Source organism: Schistocerca piceifrons, chromosome 1 (genome assembly GCF_021461385.2).
Source record: "Schistocerca piceifrons isolate TAMUIC-IGC-003096 chromosome 1, iqSchPice1.1, whole genome shotgun sequence".
Taxonomy (NCBI): Eukaryota; Metazoa; Arthropoda; class Insecta; order Orthoptera; family Acrididae; genus Schistocerca; species Schistocerca piceifrons.
Window position 1 is genome coordinate 319,079,633 of NC_060138.1, and position 18,132 is coordinate 319,097,764.

Consider the following 18,132-nt stretch of genomic DNA (forward strand, 5'->3'; position numbering starts at 1 on the left):
GGAAGCGAGGTGTAGCAAAGCTAATGCAGTGAGCGCTCAGCTACGATCTACTCTCTTCTGCAAGAAGGAAGTCAGTACCGAGACTAAGTTATCTGTGCACCGTTCAATGTTTCGCGCAACTTTGTTGTATGGGAGCGAAAGCTGGGTGGATTCAGGTTACCTTATCAACAAGGTTGAAGTTACGGATATGAAAGTAGCTAGGATGATTACAGATACTGGTAGATGGGAACAATGGCAGGAGGGTGTCCACAATGAGGAAATCAAAGAAAAACTGGGAATGAACTCTGTAGATGTAGCAGTCAGGGCGAAGAGGCTTAGATGGTGGGGTCGTGTTACACGCATGGGAGAAGCAAGGTTACCCAAGAGACTCATGAGTTCAACAGTAGAGGGTAGAAGGAGTCGGGGCAGACCAAGGAGAAGGTACCTGGATTCGGTTAAGAATGATTTTGAAGTAATAGGTTTAACATCAGAAGAGGCACCAATGTTAGCACTGAATTGGGGATAATGGAGGAATTTTATAAGGGGGCTATGCTCCAGACTGAACGCTGAAAGGCATAATCAGTCTTAAATGATGATGATGATGATGATGATGATTCGATTGTTTAATTAATAATAGACCTCGCATACGTTGGTCATATTTCCTTTTTATAATCATGGCCGTGTACCATAACCGATATCATGATGGTTAAAATCATTATTTGTAGTATTTATTCTTATTGACCGGGAAAATACCGAATAAGAACAGTTCAAGTTTCACGACGTTTTTGGAATTTAAATTCGGTATCAGTCACTGATTCCTACGTTTTACTCAGGCAATTGTGAAATCATTATTCTACGTTTTATAGGCGTAAGAGCATTATCAGTGGTAATTCTTCCTGTTATATGAAAAAATTCACGTAAGGTACATTCTGCGCAGAACAATTGCGACCTCGTCTCTTTTCGTACCTGACAACTACCTGAACTATATATAACTCAGTAACACATTTCTCCAGTATGATTAATACAAGTGGCGTATATGTGGAGATCTCAAGGTAATTATAATTGTTCGTGCCATGTAGTTGGGGCACACAAAGCACTGTTGCTTTCTGTGCGAGTGGAACAACAAAGACAGGAAAAAACAGCTGTTACGTTAAAAAAATAGCCTTCCCTGATGAACTACTACCTCGACAGAAAAAAATGGTGAAAACTCCTCTTGTTTCTAGAGTGAAATCTTCACTCTGCAGCGGAATATGCAATGATATGAAACATCCTGACAATAAAACTGTGCGCCGGACAGAGACTCGAACTCGAGACCTTTGGTATTTTCTCACTTCTCTTGCTGACGCTAAAATTGTATTTCTACCAGCGCTGCATAATAAATTGGGTTGCGATTGAACGTTTTACGCAACCATAACGCAGAGGGCTATCACGGTTTTATACAATAACTGTTGACATAATACCTCGTGCGATGTCACATGTTACCTCAACTACAGTTCTTCTACAGTTGGTCTTCTTCCCGAAAAATTACGGCGCAGTTAGTGACAAACACGGAGAACTGTTCCAGGAGGACTTTTCTCGCAAAGAAAAGCGTTATCAAGGCAAATTCACCACAGCAGTGTAGTCCGGCTACGGTTGATCCTCACAAAGCATTGTTTAACATGCATGTATCACAGGTAACTGGGAAGGAAATATTCCTAGGTATGACTACTTTACATTACTCTTATGTTACTCATTTCTTTGATTCCTTTGTGCACTGACTATTTTCTAGTGTTTACATTTGGAAGTCCTATTACAAGAGCGTGTCATTTTGATAGACGCATATAAAACATAGGCAGCATTAAACATTTACAAAAACCATGAAATGATGAAAATTGGCGCCCGCGCAGAAATTCTGAAATTAGATCTGGATTCAGAAACAGTGTATACAGCTCTAGTAACTGAAAAAAAAAGATTTTTTGCTCACCAATGTAGTCTACATAACAAGTTCGTGGTCTTGAGTCTGTCCATTTTGAGAATTAAATGAACTGTCACATTTAGGAAATCGTTAAGAGGGGCAACTCATAGCAAGACTAGAGGAATGGAACCTTCGTCGCAAAGGGTCCCGATGAACGGGTGGACCAGCTGATAAGTAATGTTGCATCACTAGGTCTGTGATGATTGCAGCTGTTGTCTGATTTCACGAATTGATGTCGGCAATTTTTCAGCAAGAGATGGTCAGTGGATTATTAACAAAGCAGTTGTATCTATTTGCAACTGTTAGTAAAACATGTAATTAGTTTGAGGTTGACGAAATCTAGTTTTCCTCACTTTTTTCGTCAAAATTCACTGTAGGGCTGAAGATAGATGCCAACATCAAATCACTAGACTTTGTGAAAATAATAAACGGACCATCCGGAGGGTGAAGGTAATTAAAGCAAGGATATTTATATTGGAAACAAGGTTACTCAAGATGATCGCAGCAAAACAGTGATGAAAAGGAAATGGTGAAGACTTAGTCCTTCTTCCACTAATGCTCTAAATTTGTCTGTAGTTATGACAAAAATTGGGGAACAGTGCTTCAGATCTGTCTAGAGCCCAGCCTTATGAGGAAGTGAGAGGATGGTAGTGGGAAACCTGGGAAGAAGGAAGCAGAAGCCTTCCAGACGTGTAGACTGTGATGTTAGCATTAGGTATTTTAAGCAGATTGCTGCAACCTAAAGTCCGATTTTCTTCATAATGTTGAGGGCAGGAACCTGCGATGGAAGTTCCGCACGTCGTTGTACCATGTTATTCGTAACTATGCCCTACTTAGCCTTATTTGTCGAATGACTGACCCATATGTGTGAAAGACAGTGATATTTACTACATGTTTCGCAACATTTTGAAGGGGTAAAGGATATTTGTATTTCACTGCCCTTTTTCTATTGGAAATACTTCGGCAGTGCAAAACTGAAAATCCATGTCAGCAGACTGCAATCCAGGTACAGTGATAGCGTCTTTAGAAATTACTATGATGAGGTAATGTCTCCAATGTGTTTCGCTACAAGCGGACTGTCTCATATTTTTTAAGCATTTTCGGTGTTATATAACTTAGAGATGATGAATGAGACAAATACACTTTTTCGATAAGTTAGAGGAAAATTACAATGCATGTTGAATGAAACACAAAATATTTTTTTATACTCAGAAGCAGCGACGAAAACTCCATGCAACATTATTTCTTACGAGTTACTCTCTTTCCACTTTGATCTATTTGTACAGAAATTACTTAATGTATGGCGGGTAAACACAGGGATAGATTGTTGTAGCTGTAGTAGACTATGAAATAACTGTAGAAAAAAGATCTTCAAATCCAAGACTGATTAACACATGCCTAATTTGTTGATTTAATACAGATACATCCATTGTATCAGTTGTGGTCGTATCGCAATATACACTGTAACACAAAAAGAAAAGCGATACACCATGAAAGAGTCTTCCGAACTGGGCGGAATTCCATAGATGTGATTTACATGTGCAGACAAACAAATTAGTACAATTTCAGAAAGATTCGATGACTTACTGCAGAGAAAGAGCATCGCGTTGGTCCACCTCTAACCTGTATGCAAGTCTTTTTTCGGCTTGGCATTAACTGAATGAATCGTTGGATTTCCTGAAGAGGTATATCATGGCAAATTGTGTCCAATCGGCGCTTTACATCGTCAAAATCCCGAACTGGTTGGAGGGCCCTGTCATTATGCTCCAGACGTTCTCACTGTGGAGACATCCAACGACTTTCTTGGCCAAAGTAGGGTTTGGCTAGCATGACGTGTGCGAGCGAGCATTATTTTCCTGAAATGTAATTCGAGTATGCCTTGACATTAAGGGTGACAAAAAGGGGCGTAGAATATAATCGACATACAGCTGTGATGTAAATATGCTGCGGATGAAACCAAAGGGATCCTGCTACGAAATGAAATCGCACGCCAGACCATCACTCCTTGATGAGGGCGACATTCAGATTGGTATTCCACCAGTGTCCGCAGCGTCTCCGGACGCGACCTCTCTGAGCCACCAGGCTCAGTTCCAAGCGGGACTCATCTTTGGAGACAATTCTACCCCAGTCAGTGAGATTTCAGGCATAATGTGCCTGACAACACTGCAAACGGGCTTGTTAGTGTACAGAGGTCAACAGTGATTGGTGTAAGGAACGCCATGAGTTAACCTTCCTTTCTGTGAACCACCTATTAATGGCCCTTGTGGTTACTGAGCTCCAGTTGCACATCGGATCGATGACAGTGATGAATACGGGGCTCTGAGTGCCTCTCTGACGATTACGTGGTCCTCACGTTCTGTCGTCTCTCTACCTCGATCTCTTCCTTCTTGAAACTGTGTTGGGCCATGGTTCACCCATTACTGCCTATGTCGTCCAATAGTGGCATCACTCCTATTCAAATGTCGAGCGATCCCCTGATTACTCCGACCAGCTTGTTTGAACACAACTACACGTCCTGTCTCAAATGCGGACATCTGCGTATGTTGATCACGCCCCTGTCTGCGATGCATAGTTACTGTCGAACTGAGTACACGGAATGAAATTCGGAAAATCTTAATGCCGGCCGGCCGCTGTGGCCGAGCGGTTCTAAGCGCTTCAGTCTGGAACCGCGCAACTGCTACGGTCGCAGGTACGAATCCTGCCTCGGGCATGGATGTATGTGATGTCCTTAGGTTGGTTAGGTTTAAGTAGTTCTACGTTTTAGGGGACTGATGACCTCAGATGTTAAGTTCCATAGTGCTCAGAGCCATTTGAAGACTTGATGCCTTAGTATTGACATGTCCCCTGTTTATTGTCCTTGTCAGCCGCGGAGTGAAATTGCGGTCCACCGTCACACAGATCGGCCGCCATAGTTTACAAGTTCGCATTTTCCGTCGATACCTGTATGAATATCAATTTGTGACCAATTGGCATAACTCTCTCGTGGTGCGTCGTTTTTCTGTGTTAAAATGTATTCCAAATGAAAAGCCGTCTTCTTGGCATGTATCTTTCGACGTGAGGAAAATATTGCATTTATCTTAATGGAATGCAATTAACCATTAGGGACACTGTTCTGGAGCGCTCGTTATAAAAATGTAGAAATGGTTTGTCCAGTTCTCCTTCAATTTCTTTAGAGATGTAATCGGCAGATGAAAAGTTATGAGGCCTTTCGTAGACTTACAGCGTATCTCTTTCGCTGTGCGCGCTACGCGTTTATGTTTGGTGTAAAGTTCCCTGTAATATGAGAAGGATTTTATGAAAATACACACGTAACGACTTGATAACAATAAATGCCTCACAACTGTGATACTATGATATGAAGACTGGAGTTGAATGTTTAGCTTAAGTACCAGTTTCAGGTGTTTGATACGACTCCTAACACGCTTGACTTTTGTCCTTAGAATCGATGAGGCAGTTTATCTCACAGCGCCAGCGCAATACCCCTTCAGGAGGCACGATTTGAACCCACGACCCTACGTTTGCGGACACCTCCCTATCACCACGCCTCGCTACAAGTATCTACCCGGAAGATACACTGTCGAGAGCTCATATCGGGAAAGCCATCAGTGGAACGACTGGGCCGTGCGCAGTGTTTCAAGGGGCGATGGATAGACCAGGCACCTACTGTGTGGGGCCGTTTGTAGTCAAATGTGCAGAAGACGTAAAAACTGTATAATCATTGGTGTCACAATGATTTCGCATTTATTTGTGTTATTACTGTCCGAAACCACCATTTTATTAATTATTTTACGTAGCCGATCAATGCCTTTCGAGTGAAACCACTGATGTCATTGCAAGGCAGAGACATCTTGTGGTACAATGAGGTACTTCTACAAGAGTAGTGCATTGTAGCAGTCACTTACAGTATCAAAGCAACAATCGGCGAGGAGCTGTCCTACTAGATTGTAGGAAATTATGATATGTGTTTTTTATGGTGATCGTACTGACGAGGTCATTGGTAGTGAAAATAAGTAAAGCTAAGTTGTTGTAACGTAAATTTGAGTTTGTATCCTGCTATTATGTGTAGTTTCGATATTAAATTACTGGGTAGTACGGAATTTTGATATAAGACTATAATTTGTTTTAGGCATTATGAGTTCACGTAAGTTTCTAAATGTGGGGTAACGTCTAGGAAAAACGCGAAATTATATTCAGATACATCGCATGACACAATGGCTAGTTGAAATCATATGTCCCAGTGGTTTCAAAGTCAAACCACAACTTTAAAACAATTGATAGTTTACTTTTTGCCAATTTCTTCTTGTATTCCTAGCTGCCTATGATGAGAAAGATCAATTTTACGAAAAATTTAATTTTTTTGTTGGTATTGTTGAGACGCAAAGGGTAAAATCTGCATACTTATATACGTTTCATGAGCCAAAATGGCATGACATGATGTGACTCGGTAAGGAAGATATACAAGCAGAACAGAAACTTGTGAGGAATCGTGCTATCGATGATACGGTCCGCAAACAGGGAAATCAACTCGCATAAGCGAGTTTGACAGATTGTTATTGTACGGCGCCTGGGAATGGGCATCTCGGAAACAGCACAGCTGGTCGGCTGCTCGAAAGCTGCTGTCGTGAACATCTATGGAAGATGGTTGAAGGACGATGAAATTGCAAGTGGGCGAAAGATGCTGCGCATCCACATCTCATTACGGAACGTGTAGGTCGGGGGCTTGCCAGATCTATGAAGCAGGAGAGGTGGTAACTGATAACAGACTACATGCTGGTACAGGCCAAGTGTTTTTGGACTACATCATTCAGCGCACACTGCTGAACATGAACCTTAGCAGCACATCACCCTTATATGGCTTTGGCTCTGAGCACTATGGGACTTAACATCTATGGTCATCAGTCCCCTAGAACTTAGAACTACTTAAACCTAACTAACCTAAGGACATCACACAACACCCAGTCATCACGAGGCAGAGAAAATCCCTGACCCCGCCGGGAATCGAACCCGGGAACCCGGGTCACCCTTATATGTTCACCGAGCGAGGTGGCGCAGAGGCTAGCACACTGGACTCGCATTCGGGAGGACAACGGTTCAATCCCGCGTCCGCTCATCCTGATTTAGGTTTCCCGTGATTTCCCTAAATCGCTCGAGGCAAATGCCGGGATGGTTCCTTTGAAAGGGCACGGCCGAGTTCCTTCCCCGTCCTTCCCTAATCCGATGAGACCGATGACCTCACTGTCTGGTCTCCTCCAATCCAAATCCTTATATGTTCACCTTGTCAGTCCAACGAGATCATAATTATGATAGCAATGGACACGGCATCGTGGAAATTGGGCCGTGAATCAATGGAAACGCACCGCCTGATTGGACGATTCATACACACCAGGTGGATGGTCGCCTCCAAGCAGGCTCCAACGGCTGCTCGAAACATACACCGCACAACGCATGCATGCTATCGTGGACATTCATATGAGCTGTGGACAACGTGAACATTATTGCAATCCACCTGCACCTCTTCAAGCTTGATGTCGTCCCCATTCCAAGACCAGGATTGTACAAGTCACGTTGATGTTTTGGCCACGAAATTCGCCTGCTCTGGGACGGTACTGGGAGCCCGCTCCGTTCCCACAAATCACCGGCCCTTAATGCAGGGCATTGCGTGACCTGTGCGACACCTGCTGCCACATACCTCCTGAAACAATGTGAAAAGTTGCTACGAAAACAGACGTTAGTAGACAGAGGTAGAGGTACTCAAGAGACAAAAATCTCAAAAAAGAATCCAGAAGGCATCATTATGAGAAGGCCTCCGCATTTATAATTCTTGGTTGGCTGGCTCTGAGCACTATGGGACTCAACTGCTGTGGTCATAAGTCCCCTAGAACTTAGAACTACTTAAACCTAACTAACCTAAGGACATCACAAACATCCATGCCCGAGGCAGGATTCGAACCTGCGACCGTCGCGGTCGTGCGGTTCCAGACTGTAGCGCCTTTAACCGCTCGGCCACTTCGGCCGGCATAATTCTTGGTGTCAGAATGATTTGTATATCAAGGGGACGTTTGTTAAAATTATTGCTGCTGTTTTGTTCTCTCTATGCGATAGCTGTGACCATATGCATTCATGTGAAGATCCCTGAATTATTCGGACTGTGGAACCTCAAGGCATAGGGGAAATTGAGAAATTATATTTTTGTATTACGATTCACTCTGCCATTACTGAAATGGTAGGTATTCCTTCTTATTTTTGGCGTTAATGATTTGTAACTTCCTGTTTGTGACTGTATAGGGTTTCCTGGTATAATAATTCATGGTAGTCTTCTTGGGTTTGCTGTCGGATCCTGCAGCCGACATGACTTGATATTTCGGCGATCCATCAGTCTGCCATTATCAGGAGAAACGTCGCTGCTGAGTCCAGCGGAAAACAGATGCCAAGGGCCGAAAGCTTTCTCTGCATAGGTTGCGCCTGTGAGTCATTTGAGTGCAGGTATTGTCTGCCGTATCTGATCCATGATGGTAGTTAGTATAGACTTCGAGGGATGTTGGGTTTCTTCGCGGGTACCTTAAAAAGATATTAATAGTAATAATAAACCTTCGTGGGTCTACTGACTATCAAGTCGGGTCACGGGCCGCTTAAAGCTATCGGCTGTTTAATTACTCCGTCTTAATTCGCGTGAGGTGTCAGGTCAGAGGGGTGTTCTGAACAAAATTTCGACACAAAGCAGCTCAATAGACTGTGGAGTGGAAGGGGTAGGCTAGCAATAGAACAGTGCATCACCATTGACTAGACACTCATTTATTGAACACATAAGTCAGGTATTACCCAAAAGGAACAATCAGTACAAATTACAAAATAATATTCTCTTCGTTTAAGTCACTCAAACATTTAAACAGGCAAATAGCAATCATTTAACTGAAAGCCTTTTAAGAAAGCAAGGCTAGAAAATTTGAATTATGAGTTAAAATCATATTTAAATAGGCTCTGACCGAGCACATATTTTAAAACGAAATACTTCCTTTAAGGAACCAGCGATCAAAATGAAGTACATAATCCTCAACAGTCATGTTACATCCAAGACATTTAAGATTAAACAGTAATATATAACAGGAGAGAGCTGCAGTCCCAAGTTTTAAGCAGCATGTTTCAGATGGACTGCACTGCAACAGTACAATGCAAGTCCCTTAGATGATCTCCCCACACAGGAAGCTATTGCCGCAATCGACAAAATATCAACGTCATTCCATGTACAGACCTAAAACAAACTAAAAACACTCTTAAGTTTGGTACAGTTAATTCCTTTCAACATAACATACATCACAAGTCTAGCCCTAGGACGGCACCGACACCCCGCAATTTAGCACGCGAAAAACTACAGCGATGCATTCATCACGTATCCTTATAAAATCCAAGAGCAGAGAGCCGGCTCCCCAATAGCGGAACATTTAACCACGCGGAGCGTACGGGTTTGCGAGATACTGATCTCGCCCTTAACCTCAACATCAATTCAAATACTAGTCAGCCTACAATCTTGAACCACCATACACATTCCTTCAGTTACTGTATTGAAAGCCAGTGTGATAGGCAAACGGACCAGCATATGATAAAAGCTTAAGCAATTTGCTTACTAGACAACCCTTATGAATAGTAACTGTAATTTTTTTTTTAAACGTGAGCATACCCACAGTCAAAAGACAAACAACGCCAATCATAATGACAGTAACACATAATCAAGTAGCAATTGTAACTTCTGCTTAGATTGGCCACAAATCAGCGCGTGATTTAACACACCAGAGAACAGTCTTTACAACATAACCATCAATACAATTGCAAATTACTCACACGTGTACTTCCCCACGATTTCGATTCGCAAAGCCACAGACAAAACGTGGAGAACGTATCACTTAGGCCAACATGATGGTGCTCCCTCAGTTACCCCAAATAACTGAGTCCCTTAGTTGCACAGCAGAGAACCAGACCTAAAGAAACCACCACAGTTTTCGCATCTAAATTGTCACAGTACAAGTGAGACTCAATCGCAAATGTAATTTTACATCACCAGTACCCGTATAGTCAATACAAGCGCCTGATTTTCACCCGTTTATAACGGCAGGCAGCAACAGCGTACGGAAAAGAGCGTAGACACAAGCTCTTACCAATTCTCTTCTCCGAAAGCAGTCACCGCAGCTCTCGGGAACCACTGGGACATCCAGTGCAAAAATCGTTTCTCCTTCACACAAATTACAGGACACCCGCTTCCCACTGCTTGCTACGGCACCTTCCGTTCAGAGCCAACTTGTATATCTCCATGCGATAGGTCCGGTCCCACACTCGCTGCGTCAACCCGATAACCGTCTTCCACCACGTCCCAGAGCACACCCCCCACAGGACCTCGCCTCGTTACTCCTCGCTTAGGTCCCAGAGGGCGCTGCTTACCGCCCTGACCATGGCAGGAAAGAAACCACCAGAGTGGCACTATCGATATGAGCCGCCACGGCTCACTTCGTACGAGAGCATTTAGTGCTCATGGTACCTTATGATACAGATTTGCTGCGTGTTCCTGAAATCGCATAACTACAGCTGGTTCACTCGGTGCCTCGTGACGGTAAGAGGCTGGGGAATTACGCGGTACGTGGAAAATGTGCCCAAGCGCTTTATTCTGGAGGCGCTGCAATTTCGCTGTAAATATGTCAGCAGCTGCCCCCACATCGGTCAGGCATAGCCTATGACCGGACAGATGTTCTGTATAGTCGAAGGCCTCACTGCAGTGACAATGTGGATCGTTCTTTCAACAGGGGATAAAAAACGCCGAGCGCAATTGACGCCTTCTTCCAGATGTCGACATGATGCTTCCAGGTCAACTGTTGCTCACTTGTGACTCCCAGGTATTTGGCTTTCGGTGCCCAAGGAAGGACAGTGCCACGTAATGTGATGTTGTCCACTAATATACGTCGTCGTCTCATAAATAGTAGTGCCTGGCTCTTAGCACTATGAAATCCACGCCCGTTTCTCCATGTCACGATAGACAGCTTGGAGACGACGATGAATCGCTACCAGACTTCAGTGGCGACAGATTAGTGCAGTGTCGTCGGCAAAGATACATATTTCAGGTCGAGGGTAGGTAGCTAACTCTGTACAGGACGGGGCCCTGCATCGAGACCTGTGGGACTCCAGCGAGGACACAGCGACTCATAGAGGTGGCGTCTGCAACTCTCACAAAGAAGGTCCTTCCCTCCATATAAGTAACGACTAGGTAGGGGCTCGACAAACCATACATGAAACACTTTAAATCAGTCCTCGGTGCCACACATCGACGAGAATCATACTACAGATCGCGCTATTGTTGCAAGCCTGGATGACGTTCTCGACCCCTGTAGGAGCTGGAGCGGAGTGGAATGGCCTTCACGAAATCCAAATTGTACATCTGACAACACTGCTTGAATAGTGAGGTTTCCTAAGTCCAAAATCATTCTTGACAAAGCCGATTAGTACTGTCACTTTGGCAAGTGGGCAGACCACACAATATCTCCTTAAAATTTTTCTAGAACTCTCTCAAGCAGGGTGGAGAGGAGGCTGACAGGCCCACAGCTGGATGGTTCTGCACGAGTCTTTACTGGTTTGGGCACAGCAACGACTATGGATTTCTTCCAGACCTTAGGCGGACGGAACACAAAATATCTCCTAAAAATTCTTACAGAACTCTCTAAAACAGGGTGGAGAGAAGACTGATAGGCCGATACTTGTTGGTTCTGCACGATTCGTTCACGGTTTGAGCACAGCAGTGACTACGGGTTTCTTCCAAATCTCAGGAGACTTTTTCTGGGTCAGCATTGCATTGAACAGGCGGGTGATTTGCACGATAGCTGTGGGTGGAAATTCTCAAGGCATTGGAACAGCGACGAGATGGCGTCGGGGCGCCTCCCGCGGGGGAAGACGCGGAAGTATCTGCCGGACTTCTTCTTCACTGATAGCTTCCTGGTCTTGGACTTCTGCCCCCTCAGGGTCACCTGCGACACAGAGCTGAAGTCTGACTTCAACCATCTGGATGTTCTGATTTATTGACTCTTCCACAGTCTTGAAGTTGCACTCGAACACACCAGCGACGGAATTAATTTTGCCATGTTGTGTGGGCGTGCCTGTTGGGAGTCACTAGTGGAGGTATCTTGAAACGCCTGTTTGTGAAACTTCGGACTAGGTTCCATAGGCCGTTGGTTGGCGGGAAAGACTCCAACTTGTCTGCCCACCGTTTATTTGCATAGTCGATGAGTGCTAAAGAAGACTGACCTGTATCTTAACGTCACGTTGTTTGATGAAACGCCACTCTTTTTTCAAGCGGTTTTATTCTCGTATAAGATGAAGGATCTCCTGTGGGAGTTCTTCAGGATGGCGACCTGCTTCCATTTTGGATGGCTGAGGCGTGGACTGAGTTACGGCTTCTGTGATAGTTGTTGTGATATAGGTAGCGTCCTTCTCAACATCAGCATCCACTGCCAACGGATCTGTTGAGAGAGTGCGAGGTAGAATGCGATGATAGTCGCGTCATGCAGTGTTGGCAGTGCTGAAGTGGCTGGCCGTGCAGATAAACCGCGCTGCGGTGGAGAAAACGATGGGGAGAGCAGAAGGATTCAGGATATTTAACCGAAAACCAGGAAAAGAATTATGAAAACCGTATACCAAATTGGCACAGGTTTTATTGTAAACAAGAACATATTAAACTCAATAGAATTTAAAGACTTTCCACACTAACATTTAAGTCACCAAATAAAGTTTACAGTATTTTAAACACAAGTGCATCAACATATGGTAAAACCAGAACACAGAAAGGGTAAACAGAGAAATTTTGACAAAATGTGTCAAACACTCTAGATCACACTCCATCGAAAAACGCAGTATTACTACTTGATGGTTTTAACGCACAAGTTGGCAAAGAACGTCAGCACGGATAAATAGGGTGAAAGTTCCCTGCATATAAGAAAGCATCTTAAATGGAGAAAGATTCTTAAGCTTATGCAGGCAGCGTAATATAGTACTAAAATCTTCACTTTCTTCAAAAAACTTCCAAGAAAACAAACTACATCGGTATCAGAAAATCCGATTTGTGGTTAAAAACGACTCAGTCGCGTTGCTATAAGCAGACACTCTGTAATCGAGGTACTCAAAGTAAAAGTTGCTAAGAGCATCGGCTTGGATTCAGACCACTACCTGTCTATGATTAAATTCAAGGTTAGACCAACACAGAAAAAGAACCAACACAACCCAGAAAATTTGACATACAGAAGTTATCTAGAGAAAATGATTACGGAATGTAGTAGGAAAACAGAATACCAAGATGTCGGGAACAGCTTCAAAGGAAATTATTAAAGTTACAGAATAAAGTATTTCTCTTAAAAAGAAATGGAATATCTGGAACGAAAATAAAAACGATAAGTAACGAAACATTCATCAAAAAGTCTCAAAAAAATCAGATATGAACATATAAAAGATCAACTAACGTCAACTGAGTCAAATGTTAAGTAGGACGGCACAGAGAACTTTCATCAACCATTCAACAGTAGTTTAAAGAAGTACATACCACCAAGTTTACATTCTACAGATTCAAAGACACAAAAAAACTGCATATAACGACATGGAGAACTGCAAAATGCTTGCAGAGTATTTCAAAGAAAGACAGAAGTGCTATTCACCAAAAGAAGAATTTCGTTTTGATAATGTCATCCAAATGCAACCTGGCCGAAAGCTACCAACGATAGAAGAAATCAAAAAATTAAAAATAACAAAGCATCAGCAGAAGGCAATACGGTTGCTGAATTGTGGAACACTCGAGTGACAATATTATTCTACGTCTAATAGCAATCACGGATGAAATTTGTACAACAAACAGCTTCCCATCAGAATGGGCATCGGCATTAATAAATCCGCTGCATAAAAAAGAAAAGAAAACTGATCCTAACAAATATACAGGGATCTCACCTACCAGTCACATATAAGATCGTGTCCATGGCACGTCTAAAGAGAGCTGAGGGAATACTCGACCTGCAGTTACGAGAATATCAAGCAGGGAAGGTCTTGCACGGAGTGAAGACTAATCAACATGTTAAAGGAATTTGGGATCGACAGTAAAACAACAGAACTAATCAAGGGAATTTAAACAAACATAACATCAAAAGCAAAAATTATGGAGGAACTCTCAAATTATATCGAAATAAAATCTGGAGTAAGACAGGGAGACGGTTAATCACTCCTACTCTTTAAATGCGCAGTGGAGAAAATCTGTCAATACTAATGGTGTTCAACGAGGAAGAAACCCAAATAAATACACCATAGATTGTCTAGCCTTTGCAGATGACATTGCGTTCATCACTGATTCACTGGATAGTGTCAAAGAACAAATCACAGAACTACAGAAACAAGCAGACGGAACACGACTAAAAATATAATTAGAAAAAAAAAACATATTTCATAACAAATATCAATGATGCCCCTCCAAATCTTAAAATTCGTAACAACATCATGTATACAGCAAACTCTTTCAAATACGTAAGTCAATGGATAGCAAACAATATGAAAACAAGATAGCCATAGAAAAAAGCTTACACAAAATGTAAAGGGCATTACAAATGGCAAAAAAAACATATAAAAAATATTTGCTGTGGAACATAAAACTAAGACAATATCAATCAAAGGTAAGGCCTGAAACACTGTATGCAGCAGAAACACTTAAACTAACAAGATAAGAGTACACTGAAAAGCTGTAAAAAGTTGAAAGAAGAATTCCAAGGAAAATACTGGTACCTAGAAGTAACAGTAATGTTGAATATAAATTAAGATCAAACAGAGAACTCTTGTGTGAAAGTGGAAACGGTAACGAGGAAAAGACTACAGTTTCATGTCCACATATAACGACTGGATAAAAATAGACTGACCAAACAGATCTTTAAGTTATTCAACAGCTACAAATGAAAACCTACATTGGTTACCGAAATTGACAAAGATAGGAAAAATGCAGGAATGAGAATGGACATTATAGATAACAGAATACTTTTTAGGAAAGCAACACAAAAGGCAGGATTTCAGGAAAGAAAGAGGTCTGCAAAAGGAGAAACGTGAATCCAGGATAAAAATTAACGACACGATCATACACAAAGAAGTGAAACGAAAGTTGATTTATCGTACACTCCAAAAGTGTTATACGAATAAAAAAATATATTAATAAGGAACATGAATTAAGTACAATTTAAGGAAAGCAAGTTACAAAAACATAATCATAAATCGCTATATGTAAAGTAGGAATACTTTTCACGGAGAAAAGGGATTCAATGTGAACTTTCTTTATAGCAGAAATTTAATTTTTTTTCTTGTACGCTGCAGCTCATGAAATTTTGTAATATTTACAGCTGTAATCGTCAAAACTGTTTATTTTTTCAGACATGTATGCATATCTGAAAGACATTGTAACGTAAGGTACAGATACTATATAAACATGGACATTGTAATAATCAACAATAATAAAAATTATATTCGACTTACCTTATAAACGAAAAGTGTCGCAACTCGGAATATGCCGTTCTACGTGACTGGCCCATGCACACCTACCAGCAACAATGCTGAACCCACACTGTTCTTGCCATGGTGAAGCATGAAGTTGCCTACAACAATACTGACACAAGTGCCTTGGAGTGGAAAAAATTGCGAAATATAGATTTGAGGTTACCGTGCACTTTGGTGGTACGTATTTTTCAATGACATCCATTAACTATTCCCGTTTTTAGAGTTTTCTTGTCGGGGTGCGATATGTTCTGCTTACAGGAGGCCTAAGGTTGCCACTGCGTCACGACCAAGACAAATTTCCTCGCCATCTCCATTATCTTGGCGTTCTCCCGTCATTTTGACTCCCCTGTCGTTGTGTTACCACCGTCATCACCTGATAGGGCCTCTATTGTCGTGCCGTCGCCATTATCACCTATCGTCTTCAAAATCTCATCTCTTCTATCTTGTCGGTCTTCATGCCGCCGCTGTGTTTGTCATCATTCTTGAAACCTACTTTTTTAGCGTCTATTTTTTTTCAGAGACTCATTTATTGTGATCAAGTAGTGTTTCTTTGTCACCACAATGCTATGTCTCTAAGTATCTGTTGTTTGGTTTCCCCTCTCCCTTGATCAGTACGGATGTGCCAGCAAGCATCACTTAAGCTGTAATCTGCACTCACCTATATTACATTACCTTACATCTACATCCACATCTGCATACTGTCCTGCAATTCTTACTTACGTTCTCGGAAGAAGGTCCATCGGATCTCTTTAAGACTCTTTCTCCACAGTTCCACTCTCCAACAGTATGTGGGGAAAGTAGACACAAACTCCGAGCGAGATTTGAATTCTCGTGTTTCGTTAACATGATCATTCCTCGATATATAGATGGGAGTCAACAATATATTTTCGCATTCAGAAGATAAAGATGCTAATTGAAAGTTCGTCAGAAGATCTCCTTGAGACAAAATTACCTTTGTTTTAATGACTGTTATCCACTGTCATCCCCTTATCATCCCAGCCTGTTCTTCTCAACATTTCCACTTTTCCCAACACAAAGGTGTCCCCTATTTCCTTTCCCTCCTTCCCATGGCTAATATTGGCATCAACTCTCCTTTTTTCAGACATCATTTGGGCTGTAAAGCCAACGGCCTTGCCGCAACGGTACTATTGGTTCCCGTCAGATCACCGCAGTTAAACGCTGTCGGTTTTGGTAAGCACTTGGACTGCCGAGTGCTATTGGCAAGCGGGCTGCACTGAGCCCTTGTGAGGCCAATTGAGAAACTACTTGACTGAGAAGTAGCGGCACCGGTCACGAAATTTACAATGGCAGGGTGAGGGGCGTGCTGAGCATGTGCCCCTCCGATCCACATGCAGTGACGCCTAAGGGCTGACGATGGCATGGCGGCCGGTCGATACCCTTGGGCCTTCAAGGCTTGTTTGGACGGTGTTTGTTTGTTTGTTTGTATTTGAGCTATAATCTACTCCCACCTGTGTTACATCTACATTACATTATCTTATGTCACGGCACTGCCACCATCAGCTCCAGCCGAAACAAAAGCTCTATCCTCGGCATCATCTTCACCATCAGCAGCCTCAGCTATATCAGTTTCACCATCAGCAACTTCATCCCAGACTGGATATAGCCCACCAGTATCGCTATCACTGTTGTAACCACCATAGCTAACGTATTCATAAGCCTCATTGGCAAGACTACCACAGACTGATCTCCAGCACTGCCTCCAGCACCGTCATCAGCACTACCACCTCCGCCAGCACCTCCAGCGACACACGACACCATTTCAGGGAAATTGCTACCTACACAAGCTCGTAGCACCGTTCCATCTACACTCACCTGCTGTCACCTTCAATCTCACAAATCCTGTCTCATTCAAATAGAAGTCTATAGAAATGAAGTAGTACTCACAAACTCTCCACCCTAGATCCTTCTCCAACCCCTCCAAAAAATACTTAAAACTCTTCACCAATGAAAACCCTATCCTTTCATTTACTCCCTTCCGGTCTACTCATCTCATCTTTCCAACCCATTTCCGTCTCCTGGGGGCTAAATTTACTTCCAACATCTTTAGTCAAACCTTTCAAAGCCCAACCTCAAGATGACGATGGATTCCACTTTCCCCAGTCCAGTGGTCATCACAAATGTAAAATCCCGCCCACCTGTTCTCACTGCAGAAGCTATCAGCTCCACTAAGCTTTCCCTAACTTTAAAAATCCTCCAACATGTAGCACTTCCGGTAAGCCCAGTCCCACAAGGTACCATAAATGGAATGCTAACTTCCTCCACAGAATCCTGAAAAAATATCCCAATTTGCTCATTAGATACCACAATTCGTCTTTTTTTGGCTTACTCTCAATCCATATTCTGCACCCATTAAACTACTCATTCTATTCAACACATAATGGAATTTCAACTATTCATTCCAATCTAGAGATAATGTATTTCTTCTTCACTTTCAGTAAAGATAGCAATGCTATCTACGAATCTTATCATTGTAATCCTTTGACGCTAAATTTTTTATGCAAACTTTGAACCTTGTGAAATGGGAAGCAGGATGGGGCTGGGAATGGTAAGGTCCTGTACTCAACTGTCTACAAAGAAGGAAGACTTTTACACGCCATTTTTTCGCTCAGTGGCATTTAAATAGTATTGATAAAAAT